General features: G+C 35.4%; 1 protein-coding gene and 1 long non-coding RNA gene across 2 annotated transcripts in view; one reads left to right on the top strand and one right to left on the bottom strand.

The window, feature by feature from the left end:
* LOC107626390 (probable disease resistance protein At5g66900) overlaps window positions 1-9,099 on the bottom strand; it is a 53,905-nt gene that overhangs the window by 18,134 nt on the left and 26,672 nt on the right. The window lies entirely within an intron of this gene.
* LOC107626419 lies at window positions 3,331-4,887 on the top strand. Its single transcript, XR_002358840.1, has 3 exons — window positions 3,331-3,578; window positions 4,139-4,423; window positions 4,529-4,887. It is a non-coding gene; the product is annotated as an uncharacterized LOC107626419 (long non-coding RNA).

The following is a 9,099-nucleotide window of genomic DNA, read 5'->3' as shown; positions in this document are numbered from 1 at the left end:
ATGAGATAAGATTAAAGTTTATAATTTTAATTTTTTTTCAATTAAAATCAATGTGTCAATTATATAAATCATAACTTCTCAAATTAAGAAATAATATATAAAATAGATACATAATTATTTAATAAATATAAAATAACATGATATATAATTTTTAGAATATAAAAAAATATTGTTTCTTTTAATAAATTTGTTATTTTTATACGTTTACCTCAAACTACTACAAGTAATTTTACTTTTTAAGCATCTTCTAAACAAAATCCTCTTTTTTTTATGAGACTTCACAAACAATATAACTTATAGTAAATAACTAACTAAAGAAATAAAATTTCTGCACATGATTTTACTGTGCAGCAGTGCAAGTTTCTTCAAGTTACATATGTTACCTTTTTGTCTTTTTTCTTTAAGGTCGCTCTAGTGTATAGATGCATCTTCGTACAGATTTACATATTTTCGTCTTTGTTGTATCTCTTATGGACACGTGGTGTCTCCCTTTTACTGGATGGAGTTGGCTGTCAGGAAGCTGTTGGGGTTCATGGGAGGGTCGAGTGAGTCGACTTGGTAGCGTGATTCGAAACGGAGTTTCATTGTACCGGGTTCCGTTGATGCTAGGGTCGCGACTTGGGCCTTTTTGTTCGTTCCCAAAAACAAACGTTGAAACCCAGGGAAGTTGGACCTTTAGTTCAGTCTTCTCCTCTCATCAAAGCAAACCCACTCTTCGTTCACCAAGACTGCCGCTACTGATCTCATAACTATCGTTGTCTCTGGCGCTGGAGAGCTACGTCTGTTCGTCGTGGTCCCTTGCGGTGAAGGTCTTCTGCTCGGTTGCCAATTGCCAGCTTATGCGTCATAGCCGTGGAGCGGTGGTGCTCAGAGCCATCATCCTGGTCAGTAGCGGTTTAGGCCCGCCGTCAGTCGGTGTGCTCGTCCTCCGCCGTGCTTGTGACTCGAAGGTAGGAGCTGGTCTGCCCAATGAATGATTAGCTTTGAGTGTTGGCTTTCAAACGTGTTCAAGTTAGGTCGAGTATGAGTATTGCATTTACTACATGGATTGTGAAGTTCTAGTTATTGGCATTGGCTTCAAGTTGGAAATGTCAAATGCTGCTGATGTTGTGGATAAAGGATTAAGAAACCATGGTTTTAGTCCGCTTGGAGTTTGGGTAGCTGGGTAAAGACTAAGTCACATTAGCTCCATCTTCTTGTTCCACAAACTCCTATACGAACAAATTATTAGATTATTTATACATATGTTTTAGTTCAAAACTATTAAGTGCCATATATTGTGGGTTTGGGAAATTGTTATTGCTATGGGTACTACTAGCAAGCTAGGCATGAAGATGAATACATAGTTGTTGAGAAGGCACATCCTATTACTGGCCACCTAGGTATTTGTCATCTTTTAGTAAGAACTTTGATGGTTTAGATGTTCTCCATGGAGATTGAGTTAACCTGCTATTTTCATGTAGTCTATTGTAAACTAGTTGGTTTATTCAAAATGGAATGTTCTTTGCTTGATTGCCTGTAAATGTTGGAGTTGTTGTACAGTTGAAGACTTGTAACATTCTACTAAGCATGGGCATTTTCATAGACACTAGACACATAGACATAGTAATTTCAATTTTTTGTTTCATAGCAGACATGCCACAAATATATCATATAAAGAAGGTTGTAAATGATTTATAATCATATCTTCATATGTTTTTGATATTATAATACATATTGTAATTTTTTATTTTTTAATTCTTGCCATTAAAATCTGGAAAAGGCTTTTACCTTTTTGTCCACAATTGTGCTGGGCACCTTGTTGAACTTATGGTGGTGTGTAGGTTGTTAATTTTTTATTTTTAACTTAATGAAGATACGTTACAGTTGGTGAGCTTTGTTAAGGAAAGCAATACATTGTTCAACCTAATTTTTCATTCAACGATGAAATAGATCAATTAAATTAAGTCAGTTAAGTAGAAGACAAGATGAGTGAATATTTGTTGCTGGTTTGGTTAAGTCCAAAATTTTTCTTTTTGTTTTTGGTGAATGTCTTGATGAATTTAGTGGTTATGCCTTATTTATGGACTAAGATATACCCTCGTTTGGGAGAGTTGTGGTTGATGTTTTGATTGTATCTAAGGCGCGATCATGAGTTACATTTCTCTATTTTGTATGTAATCAGGCTAGAAGATTGCACAGTTTTTGCCGATGGATTTCAAGCATATATTCAATATTGAGGGTGAAGACTCGGATGGAGTAGTTCCGATGATAGCTGCAGATATTATTGTGCGAGTGACGACGATAAAGGGCTTTGAGTGCCGTGGGGGGCCCGAGGGTCGGAAAAAACGTGTAGGGGATGTCGTTGATGGTAACGAGTCTTGTGGTGCAAATGATGCAGTAGACGGTGGTCTTAGCTGGCCAGTTGTCGCGTAGGACTTCTTGGGCAGAGAGTTTGCAACGGAGGAGGATGCTTATGCTACCTACAAGGAGTTTGCTAAATTAAAGGGTTTTAGAGTTCGGAAGGGAGACGTAGCTCGTGTGAATGGGGTTTTGATTAGGAGAGACTTTTTATGCCATCGACAAGGTACAGGACATCTGAAGCACTATGACCGTCTTGAGCGAGTAAGGTAGGAGAGGTTGGAGAGTCGAACCGATTATAAGGCAAAGTTGAATATTTACTATGATATGCAACACATCATATGGAAAGTTAGGACCATCGTGGACGAACACAATCACGAGCTTGCCCTAGCCATGTTCACATATTTTCTTCCTAGTCATCGGCAGATGAGTGACGGCAACAAGGCACAGGTGGATAGTTTGAAAGCAGTTTGGGATCGCAACTTCGAAAATACATGGCCGGGCAATCTGGTGGGTATGGCATGCTTCGATTTACAAAACAGGATCTGTATAATTATGTGCACGGGAAAAGGGTTGCGCGAATATGTGATGGTAATGCAGCAACAACTTTCAGTTACTTGGAGGGTAAGGCAAATGCTAACATGAGGACAACGACACGATATACACGGGCCTCGGATAATCATTTGAGTAGCCTATTTTGGGCCGACGGTGAGATGATGTCGGATTATTAGCTATTTGGTGGCGTGTTGGCATTTGATTCAATGTACCGATCTAACAAGTACAAGAAACCACTGGTGGTTTTCTCCAGGTCAAATCACCACAAATAGAGGTTGGAGGATGAAGAGTTTCACACTTACAAGTGGGTGTAGCTAAACCTGCTCGATGTTATAGGGAAAAAGAAGCCGTGTGTAGTGGTCACCAACGGGGACAAGTCAATGCGCGTTGCAATTGCAAAGGTGATGCCGACAACGACACATAGACTGTACGGTTGGCACTTGGAGAAGAATTGCGTCCAACGGGTGAAAGAAACAGAATTTTGCAAGGTTTTCAGGAAAGCAATTTATGCAAAATTTGAAATCAACGACTTTGAGGAGTATTGGAAGGCATCGGTTGAGTGCTTAGCCTTGGGTTCAGTCCACGCATGAAACTAGAGAAAGTTGGGCAATGGCGTATCTTAGGGGCACCTTTTGTGCGGTATATCGGACAACTTCAAGATGTGAAGGGATCAATGCTTTCAGGTTTCCTTAAATCAATTAAGGATTTTTTTTTTTATGAATACATAACATGAAATGAATCATTGAAAAGATTAAATGCATTGTTAAATAAATTTTGGATAAGATTTAGATATGTCAACTATAAGAGTATAAATATGTGATATATACAATTTTGAGTTGTCTTACCTTGAGCAGTGATGTTGGTTATAAGAGAAAAGAATTTAAATTATTCGATATGGTGTTTTCTTAGTGTTGTTGCTTTACGTTCTACAAGTACTGTGTTATCTCTTATTGAAATTACTCTACTCTACATAAGTCATAACCCAGGTCTTTTAGCAACACATTATTTGAGGCGTTTTGATTTGGAAATTTTGCATTCTTGCAGCTAAAAATAGCCACTGTATTAACACCATCTTTGTATTTGTATGTAAAAATGCTTAGAGATTAAACTACCTTGATGTGCATTTCATAGTAGGCACAACATTCAGTACAAGTTAGATAGGAGATTTTTTTATGCATACATAACATGAAATGATGTATTGAAAAGTGATTAGGTATGTGAATATGCTATACTTGATTGGCAGGGCATTCAATCGAAGAATGGCAACTCTGGTGACACTGTTTTAACGCATGCATATGGGAATACACCGTCGATCACTCATGGGTGTAGTAATCCATTTTGCCGCAACCCCATGGGTGTCTGGGGGTGGGGACTAATTTCTTCCTCCACGGGCAACACATCGAGAAATTTTATGCCTCTACCTTTCAGAGTTGCTCAGGGCACATAGGTGAGCCTTTCTGCACATGCTAGTTGTCGTAATCCCACTAGGTGGACAAATGAAGATTTGTTCGAGTAATGACTAACACAGGTACCATTGGGAGAAGCTAGTTTGACTTATGTTGGTTATGTCCTTTTATTCTCTTGGCCTGCCATAATAATTGTTTGACATTCTCATTTTTGTCGCCTTACACAGAATGTCGTTGGTAGGTCTTCCTGCACCAGAAAACATGAAAGTGTCCCCAAGCAATGATGTAGGAGAGTGCTGAGAGTCAAGCACCCGGTTGTGTGTCGTTCTCTACTGGTGTGTTGTTGCCACCGTATCTAACGAGTACGCATGATGTAGAAGGGGCTCCGTTAGAATCCCTAATAACACTTTGTATTTTGTGCTTTCTATATTATGATGCGGGAGCAATTTCAGCTGTTGGAATGTGTATGGTGACCATGTGAACTTTATGTTTTTGGGTTATCTATAGTCTGGATCAAATTTGGCTTGGTTGGGGAGTTGACCCACATTTTCTGCTGACTAAAGAAATACATCGGAGTCTTTGTGTATGTGACATGGAAGCAGTTTTTACAATTCAAACATGTTCTATGTATGATGCATCATCCTGCGGGCATGATCATCATTAGTTTGGTCACATTTTGCGTTAGTAGTGGCAGGGAAAGAATTTGTTCTTATACTTTTAGTTTCAGTTTTCCAGGTGATTTAGTAGTTGTTGTTGCGTGCGTTGGTACCATAGGCCCATTTTCTCCGGGCCAACTTTTAGTAAGGTTCACCAAAAAATTTCAAAATGCACCTAAACATGTGACATGGTCATGACCAAAGAAGACAAATTCATCTGACAGGGAAGGAAGATGGGGATAGGTGTGAATGAAATAGGATTTTAATGTGTAGGGGTCTTTATACTTTTAATTTTTTAGGGTATGTAGTTGTTGATGTTTCTTTCTTCAGGTTCATTTTCTCCGGCCCAGGGAAAAAATCTGTTAGAATGATAATTAATGATGCAGCTAAACATGTGAAAGGCTCATGACCAGAAAAAAAAAACTGCATTTAACATTATTATAAGGCAGTAATGTAGACTCGGGCATTGTTTTTGACTAAGGCGTACAATACACTAGTGCATACAATACAATAATGCTAAAACATGACTTCGAGTGGCAACAAGTTTGCCCACTCTTATTACAGATCAAAAAGCTTCGTGCATACACCGAAGTGGCAACAAGTTCAAGATATATACATCATAGTAATAGCTATGTAGTGATCTTTCACCCTATACAATCAAAAAGAAACTCGAGTATTCATCTCAAGTTTGTTCTGAACCATTTAGAGGTCAAGCAAAAAAATTAACTGCCCTAATGGTTTCGATACAAAATGTTAACTACTGGTCGAGTTCTACAAAAAACTAAACATGTCTACAATGCCTTCCTTTGCCAGTGTGCAAAGGCCTTGAAGACTACTTCCTGTGCCATTTCACTGTGTGACTTCAGCACTAAATCCACAGTTAAGCGCATCCATATCGCACTATTCACATGCTGAAACAAACGACAAGTGACCAGCAAGAATAACAATGACAAACAATCTTTCACAAACATACATACATTTAACTCTAAATAAGGTTTCATTAATTACATGACGCAGTATACCTGTACTCCATAGTCTTTTCATAGGTGCTCTCGAATCATTCATTGGGCGACCCAGACGCCACAGTCCATGCTGTATAGGCACACAATTATGGTTTTGGTTTTTTGTGTTAATTTAATCAACTTTATAATACATGACAGGAATCAAATACAGTATATCATTGTTGCTGCAACACGATAAAAAAATCCCTTTCAATTTGAGTTTCATATTCGTTCGCGGTAATCTAAATTCTTAAGAGTCCTCATCTTGTGGTCGTCAAATTCGTACGTTCTCTTCAATCTGCCATATAAATTTTGCCAGATCATGCTCATTAAATTTTTATTAGTTTTTCTCCTAAACATACATCATGCTAGCTAGTTACCTATAAGCTATACCTAATAAAATATGACTTTAGCAGTGGTTAAAGTTTTTGAATTTTAATAAACATGTAATAAATATATTAAAAAATAAAATGTTTTAAATTTTATCAGTTAATTATTTTAAAGGGTGAGAGATCCTACACTGGACACCATCCAATTTTTTTTCACTGGAAAAGATCTAATCCCTTTTTTAGACACTTGTTAATTAAACTCATAAATATATATTTAAGAGTATATTTAAGAGAAAATTCTACTCCCCTCTCCTACAAGATGTTAAAATGACACTGTAACACCCTAACTACCAAAGCTCACGCTTCCGGCTGCGCGACTCTGATAGGTCGGACATTACGACGACACTTATCTTATTTAATACTAAAATATGAGCCTGTTTGAAACTTTAAACCGCAATACCGCTCCCAAAAAAAACTTTCATCCGATAACATACGTCCATAAATACCATACAACTTACAAAACTCATAAAGAGTACATCCATATATATATACACATATATATATAAATAATATTACAAGCATAATCCAATACAATTCCTATCCCTCTTCCCTAAAACTTGGACTTTTGCCACCCGGTTCGGGTCCCAACTAAACTGTTTCTCATTCCTTTTCAACAGCTCAAAACCAGAAATCAATTCAAAAGCAAGTTAAATCCAACAATTCAATGGTAATGTTCACAAGATGTAAAAGATTAGTTAAAAACAGAATCACGTATGACATTCATAGAGGTGAAAAGCTTAAGAAGGAACCAGTCCGTTCATAAGAAGAAAACTATGAATCCAACATTTTCAAAAGAACAACAATGGTGAGGCTCGCGACGGTGACAAGGACGCGTGGACTGCCGCGGCGGCGCGACGCGGTGAGGGCGACGGCGGCACTGTGAGCTCCCTTCCCTCTCCACGCCGGCGAACCTTCCTTCTTCCTTCCCTCTCAATTCGTTCCCTACTCCTGTTTCTTTCTTTCTTTCAAGCAGCTTGCAGCTGCTGCTGCTGCATTAGGTACTCTAGGTGTACCGGGTCAGGGGAACCGGGTAGGTTTTTTAGGGTTAGGGTTTCTCTTTCAAAATTAGGGTTAGGGGCATTTTGGTAATTTCAAATAAAAATAGGGATATTATAGTGATTAGAAATAAATTCTAATCCATTAATAATAATGTATAAAAATACTATTTGCTCATCAATTTCATAAATTATTTTCAATAAAATGTCGCAACCAAATAATTAGAAATAGTATACTCAATTTCTTCATTTTCCAAAATAGCAGTAATAATATTTAAATATTACTTATCTAATCCAAATCTTATAAAATCCTTATTATTTCATAACTATCAACCTTATACTTTAAATATAGAAAATAATCCAATAATTATAAAATTGGATAATAATCATAACTTATCTCAAATCCAATAAATCAAAACTTGCCTTAATTATCTTTAATAAAATAATCTCTGAAATTAAGGCTATAAATAATTGTAGGATTTGAGACTTGATTATAATAAGACTTTTCAAAGATTCTGGGCCTTACATTCTACCCACCTTATAAAAATTTTCGCCCTCGAAAATTGATACAAAGATTTAATAATTAAAAATTATTGAAGTTAAAAAAATACAATTTAATCAATAAAAGAATAATTTATTAAAGGATATTTTGGTAAGCAAAATTTAATGATAAAAAATAAAAATTTTACTAATGGGTATTTTTAAAAAAAATAATTTATTTTTTCTTAAAAAATGGATAAAGTTAACATTAGTTAATACAAAAAATTTAAAATGGATTAAAGAGGAAGTTTTTTAAAAGTTAGAAAGGAGGAGAATGTACATTTACAAAATAGAGGGAAAATGAGTGTTATTTTAGCATCTCGTAGGGGAGGGGTGTAATTTTCTCTATATTTAATAGTTGCTAGTGGCTTAAAATTCTGGAGAAAATAAAAGCAAAACACGGAAGAGTTTATCACTCGAAAATTGAAAGTTTAAGTATAAATATGATTATTTTTTATTTTTTCTTTCCTTCAAAATTTTGTCACAAGTGAACAGTTTCTAAAATTTTATTTTATGTGTTTTATCGGTAAATGTTCTAGAAATAATTTTCAATAATATAAATGTTTTTGTTTATATCGAAAGAGAAATGTTTTATTTTTAAACAATATCCAGACTTGAAAAAAAACGTCAAACTTTTCTATTCTTAAAAACGTGTAGTGGACATTATTTATTATGAAATCATTTATATGTCTATTTGAATTCTTGTTTGATTATTGTCATATTGTCATTTACTATGAAAACTAAAAAGGCTAGCAACCATAAAATATATGTTCCTCTTGTCACTGACGACCAAGCTCAAGGGTAAACAAAGGACAAATCACTATATTAAGATAAGGAGAGAAAAAAATTATAGAAATATGTCAAACTAAAAATTGGTACATGAATTAATCAAGAGACATTTATATATAGTTTGAATCAGCCTAATTCGAACTATTCATACACACCCACTAATTCGAATCAACCTGATTCGAATTACACTCACATATGCTGTACATAGTAATTTGAATTGGTCATATTCGAATTATTCATGATTTAATTTTGCCCATTCTTTTATTAAAAAATTAATAATTGATTAAAAAATTAATAATTTAAAAATTAAAAAAATATATATTTTATTTCATGCATTAAAAAAAAAGCTAACAAAATATTTAATTACGAGACTTTTTTAAAATATTAATGAGCTATCAATTCGAATTTCATACAATACTCTTTTGTCC

The sequence above is a fragment of the Arachis ipaensis genome, chromosome B01 (assembly GCF_000816755.2).
Source record: "Arachis ipaensis cultivar K30076 chromosome B01, Araip1.1, whole genome shotgun sequence".
Lineage (NCBI taxonomy): Eukaryota > Viridiplantae > Streptophyta > Magnoliopsida > Fabales > Fabaceae > Arachis > Arachis ipaensis.
This window is presented reverse-complemented; position numbering and strand designations above follow the sequence as displayed.